At 36.2% G+C, this 6,506-nt stretch overlaps 1 pseudogene; it reads left to right on the top strand.

The window, feature by feature from the left end:
* The first annotated feature begins 3,858 nt into the window (after nt 1–3,858).
* On the top strand, nt 3,859–5,112 carry LOC113183088 (STAM-binding protein pseudogene; annotated as a pseudogene).
* The last annotated feature ends 1,394 nt before the right edge of the window (nt 5,113–6,506 follow it).

The raw sequence follows: 6,506 nt of genomic DNA, 5'->3' as shown, positions 1-6,506 counted from the left end.
GTCTGCATGTAGTGTTACAATATGATGACTTTAATTCTTTAGGATAAATACCTGGGAGTGGTCAGAGAGTGGTTCATTCCTAGTCCTTTGAGAAGCCTACATACTGATTTCCATAGTGATTATATTAATTTACAATCCCACCAACAGTGTAAAATTGTTTTTTTTCCCCACATCGTCTCCACATTTTTTATTATTTATATTCTTGATGGCTGCCATTCTGACTGGAGTATAAAGCCTGTTCTCTAACAGCTTCTGAAATAGTATTTACATAAAAATAACTATAGGAGGAATACAAATACGACATTCTAACTATGGTAGATTGAATTATTGATCCCCATGCCACGTCCTCCTGATGAACAGAATGTATTCCATGCACTTTGATTTTGGCTTTGCCATGTGGTTTGCTTTCATCAATGGATTGAGGGTGAATATAAACAAAGGAAAGGCTCTAAGTGGACTAGCAAAATTTTGCTTGAACTTTTCCATGAGAATAACATGTTTCGGTAATCTCTGATCCAAGGGCAATGAGAAATATGTGGAGCAAACATGGGCCCATCCCATAGTTTAAAGTATGATCTTATCTAACTGCAGCTTAAAACATCTGCCAACTTGAAGACACTTGGTGAAAAATAAATGACTATGATTTTATATCAATGTGTTGTGGGTTGTTTTATTTTTATGTAGAATTATTATGGTAGATTGATATAAAACACAAAGAGAATCTCGGTATATTAATACAGGTTCAGATTTGTTATGCAATGTTCTAGAAGCTATAGGTAGTCAACATCTGGGAAAAGGATATAACAAAGCCTTTTATTTAATGTAACCCTCCTTGTCCCATGGTATGAGATCTAGTCTCCAGTGACGAGAGAAATATTTACATAAGGAGTACATGACATTCTAAGAAAAAAATAAAATAAAAAAAGAACACAAACCCCAAATCTCTAAAGTCTAGGGTTGGGAAAGAGAGTGGATATGAACCAGGCCAAGGGTAGGGGTTGAACAATGAAGAACAGGGACAATGTACCCTGATCTCCAGAACTCAGAAGATAGCATTTTTCTATTTTGGGGCATGGAAACACTTTCTGCCCATTATGAGACCCCAACAAGGGCATAGATGTAAAGAATAGAAGATTCCAAACTCAAAAACCTTTATGATTGGAGCTGGCAGGACCTGAGATCCAGCCACTGTGAGCATCCCTCTGTGAGCATCCCTCTGTGAGCTTTGGGGAGCTGTGAATTGGCAAGTCTGTGGACTGTACCCTTGGAGTCCAACACTGATCCCACATTCATAGTCCCCTGTCATTTTTCTGCTTCTCAAGAATGAGAGCATATTTCTTTTAATTAACTACATTTTCTTTTTTTCCTCTCTGTGCTCTTAGTGCTGATAGTATAAATTCTTAGTTGGTTCTCTCTCAACAATTACCCCTAGTCAAGAAAGTTATTATCACTGTTTTTGTCCTGTTAGGACTTTTTAAAATTTTTGGTCTATTTTATTTTTGCAGTGTTGGGAACCAAACATGCTAGATAAGGCACTCTACTACTAAGCTATGCACTCAGTGCCTTAGTTAACTATATTTTCTGGTGTACCATGAACTATTTTTTAAACCACCAAATATTCCTTTGCACTTTAGTTTTTAATTGCTGCAACATATTATCCTAGGTATCTATTTAGGATAGGAACTTGGAAACATTTTCTCTCATGTCCTATCTTCTACCTTTAAATTTTCTAAAAAAAAAAAAAAAAAAAGTGAAACCATACCCAAAGCAAACGTACTAATTGAAACTACCAGAAAGTGAATTAAAGGGAGAAGAGAAAAATCAAAGAGAATACAAAAGATAAAAGAAACATTTCAATCAAAACCATAAAATGAGATATAAGCAAATAGACTTGCATAAGATTGGTTCTCTAAAGTATTCATTAATATTTAATAAGAAATATCTATGAACAAGCATACCATGAGACAAAAATTTTACATCTTCTTTTATAAATCTGAACTCTGAAAATTTATTCTAAGCATGTTTCAAAACTAGAAAAGATGTTTGGCTGCATGACTGAATAGTTCCTAGAAAACACAATCTTCACACAGATCACTAAACTTTGAATGAAGTACAAAACCCCAAAGCCTAAAGAGATTAAACAACGCAGGTATATCCTAGAGAGGACTCAACAGTCAGGAGAAAAAGAAACTTCAAAAGGTAAGTTATCCATTGATGGAGCCTCTTCCCTGAAGACAGGCCACGATCAGCACTGCATGTGGTAGCTAAAGCAGAGAAAACACTTGCCATCTTTCTGGTCAAAAGCATCCCAGGACAAGATTCAGGGAATCCCCCATACTAGAGAAGGGAAAGTGGAATTCTAGAAAGAGGCATAGAGGAAAGGCTATCAATTCTGTATCTAAACTCTTTCCAAAACACTAGGTAACCCCTGAACCACCCAGGTTTGAGAAAAATTTGAGCTAAGAACAAAAGAATTGACATTTGAGCTACCATCAAAGGGATAGGCAGGTTTTTTTTTTCCAGTTCAAGTTCAATCAAATTAATTGCCTGTTTTAAAAATGATGCGTATTCTTCTGAGAATATAGCAGAATCCAGAATCTCTACAATTTATAAGGTCCAGAATACAGTCAAATGATCCATGAAAACGTGATGCATTTTCCTGAGAAAAGACAATCAACAGAGACCAACAATGAGCACACCATACACCTGAAATTAGAAGATAAGGATTTAAAAGCTACTATATCCATAGTCAAAGACATAAAGGAAAATGAGATCACAATGAAAAGATAGAGAATCTTAGGAGACATGGAAACTTTAAAAAAAATCTAGGACTGAAACAACATCTGAAATGAAAATTTCACAGGATAGTATTAATAGCAGAATATAGATCAAAGAGAAACAACCCAGGAAGTTTGAAAAGTATTCAATCTGAAGAAAAAGAGGAAAAATAGTGAAAAAATAAATAGCTCCAGGGACTTGTGAAGCAATATTAAAAGTCCAATATATATGTTGTCAAAGTAAAGAGAATGAGGATGTTCTTCCTCATTCCCTGAATAATTTAGGAAACACTAATAAAAACTTTCCTATACAAAAGGCCCCAACTTATGATAGTTTGATTTAATTTTTGATCAATTTTGTGATGCTGTAAAGGTGATAATCCTTTAATAGAAACCAAATCTTTATTTTCATCTACTCCTGGGCTAGGGATATGCTCTACATTATACTCTCAAGCTACAGTCAACTATCATATTGGCTTTGGAACTGACTTTTTCAATGAGACTCTTAAAGTGTAAGACATAAAATCAAGAATCACAAATGGGATAGTATCAAACTAAAAAGCTTCTTCACAGCAAAGGAAGCAATCAAGAATATGAAGAGAGAGCCTACAGAATAGGAGAAAATCTTTACCATCACACCTCAGATAGAGCATTCATCTCCAGGAATACAGAGAACTCAAAAAAACTTAACACCAAAAAAAAATCAAATAAACCAATCAACAAAGGGGAAAAGAACTGAACAAGCACTTTACAGAAGAAGAAATATGAATGTTCAAAAATATGCAAAAATTGTTTACATTTCTAGCAATTAGAGAAATGCAAATTAAAGCTACACTGTGATTTCATCTCACTCCAGTCGGAATGGCAGTTATCAAGAATACAAGTAACAAACCCACCTCAATTTCAAGAGTCAAATAAACCACAACTCAATAATACTGGGTGACTTTAACACACCTCTCAAACTACTGCATAGAGCCTCCAAAGAAAAACTAAAAAAGAAACTGTAGAAATAATTGACAGATTGGCCCCAAGTGGGCGCGACGCCAGATGTCATCCTGGAGGAAAGAACATCTTGGTCCTGATGTCTGACCATGGAGATGTGAGCCTCCCAGCCAAAGACAGGGTAAGGGCTCTGTTCCAGTTGGGAAGTACCGTGGAAGTGAAGGAAGACATTCCACCCCCTCCATACTTCGCTCTGGAATTGAGATGATCCCAATGGCATCCATTGGGATCATCTCAACGTGCCTTCATCCTCTATAACAAGTAAATCATGCTTTTTATTGAGAAACTACCAAAGCATCGAGATTATAAATCAGCTGTTATTCCTGAAAAGAAAGATACAGTGAAGAAATTAAAGTAGATTGCATTTCCCAAAGCAGAACAGCTGAAGGCAGAGCTGTTAAAACCATATACCAAAGAATATACACAGTATAATGAAGAAAAGAAAAAAGCAGAGGGATTTGCCCAGAATATGGCTATCCAGTAAGAATTGGAAAAGGAAAGACAGAGGATAGCACAGCAAAAGCAGCAACAGATGGAACAGGAAGAGTTCCATGCCTTTGAAGAAATGATCCAGAACCAGGAGCTAGAAAAAGAGCAACTGAAAATTGTACAGGAATTTGGGGAGGTGGATCCTGGCCTAGGTGGTCCACTGGTGCCTGACTTGGAAAAGCCCTCCTTAGATGGGTTCCCCACCTCGCCTGTGTCATCCACACAGCCTTCAGACTGTAACACAACTGAAAGGCCAGCTAAGCCACCAGTGGTGGACAGATCCTTGGAACCTGGAGCTCTAAGCAACACTGAGAGTATTCCTACAATCGATGGATTGCGCCATGTGGTGGTGCCCGGGAGGCTGTGTCTGCAGTTTCTCCAGTTAGCCAGTGGCAACACGGCTCCGAGAGTACAAGGGTGGAATTCTCTTGGAAAACTGAGGAGGAATGAATTTATCATTACCCCTGTTCTCATCCCCAAGCAAACTGCTGGGTCTGATTATTGCAACACAGAGAATGAAGAACAACTTTTCCTCATACAGGATCAGCAGGGTCTCATTACACTGGGCTGGATTCATACCCATCCCACACAGACCACCTTTCTCTCCAGTGTCCACCTACACACTCCCTGTTCCTACCAGATGATGCTGCCAGAGTCAATAGCTATTGTCTGTTCCCCCCAAGTTTTAGGAAACTGGATTCTTTCAATTAACTGACCATGGACTAGAAGAGATTTCTTCATGTCACCAGAAAGGATTTCATCCCCACAGCAAGGATCCACTCTGTTTTGTAGCTGTATCCACGTGACTGTTGTGGACAGAGCAGTGATTGTCATAGACCTTTGATGAGAATTTGGCTCACACACCTTCTGAACACTCTAAAACCATATCAATGTACTATAGTCCCTTAATTTAAGCTTCCTAGAAAGCTTTGGAAGATTTTTAAGACGGAATAGGAACGTAGCAACACCTGGGAAAGAACTGATTTTTTAAATTTCTGGTTTAAAAAGAAATAATTGATTATATTTTTAGGCCAATCTGGAAAGGAGCAATAGTCTCAGTAAAGCAACTAACTCAAAAATTAAGTCAAAAGAATGGTATGAGGAGCACCCATATGTCCTTTCTGGATTCACCAAGTGTTAACCTTTTTATTTTTTATCTAAGCTATCTTATAATTTATCTGTCAACTTGTTTATAATCTACCTTAAGTGAGGGCATCCATACATAAATTTGGAAGCCATCTAAAACCTTTTAAGTTTTCCTTTGGTTTATGGGAATATTAATGGAGCTTATTACAAGGGTGAGGGACATCTCACTACATCTGAACAGTGAGACTCACAAACCTTGAAGAATGATTTTGTCTGGAATTATGTTTTTTAACAAATATTTCAGGATGTATTTCCTCTGCAATAAAATAACAACTTAAAAAAAGAAACTATAGAACTAAATAATATAATAAATAATTTAGAATATTTCATCCATCAATGAGCAAATACACTTTCTTCTCAACATGAATCCTTCTCTCAAATAGATCATATCTTATGCCACAAAGCAACTCTTAGCAAATACAAAAAAAAAAAAAAAGAGAGATAATACCCTGCATTCTATCAGGCCATAGTGGACTGAAATTAGAAATCAATGATAAAATAAAAAATAGAAGCTACTCTAACACCTGGAGACTAAATAATATGCTATTAAATGATGAAGGTACAGCAGAATAAATCAGGGATGAAATTTAAAAAATAAATTAGAGGTAAATGAGAATAGTGATACAACATATCAAAGTCTCTGGGACACTATGAAGGCAGTTCTAAGAGGAAAGACCATTGCATTGGGTTCATTCACCAAAAGAATAGAAAGTAAGTGAATAGATGACCTAATATTACATTACAAAGCCCTAGAAAAAGGACAAATCAACACCAAAAGCAGAAGACAGAAAATAATTAAAATCAGAGCTGAAGTCAATGAAATTGAAACAAAAAATTGACAAAACAAAAAGTTGATTCTTCAAAAAAAATAAATAAATTGATAAACCCTTAGCCATGCTAATGAAGAGAGAGAGAGAAAACTCCAAAAATACATGATGAAAAAGGGAATATCACAACGGACACTACTGAAAAACAGAAGATAATCAGAAACTATTTTGAAAATTTATACTCCAATAAAATAGAAAATCTTAAAGATATCAACAAATTATGAACTACCCACACTGAATCAGGAGGAAATACACAATATAAACA

This window comes from Urocitellus parryii, chromosome 2 (assembly GCF_045843805.1).
Source record: "Urocitellus parryii isolate mUroPar1 chromosome 2, mUroPar1.hap1, whole genome shotgun sequence".
Classification (NCBI taxonomy): Eukaryota; Metazoa; Chordata; class Mammalia; order Rodentia; family Sciuridae; genus Urocitellus; species Urocitellus parryii.
The sequence above is the reverse complement of the archived record's forward strand: the minus strand, read 5'-3'. Positions and strand labels throughout refer to the sequence as shown.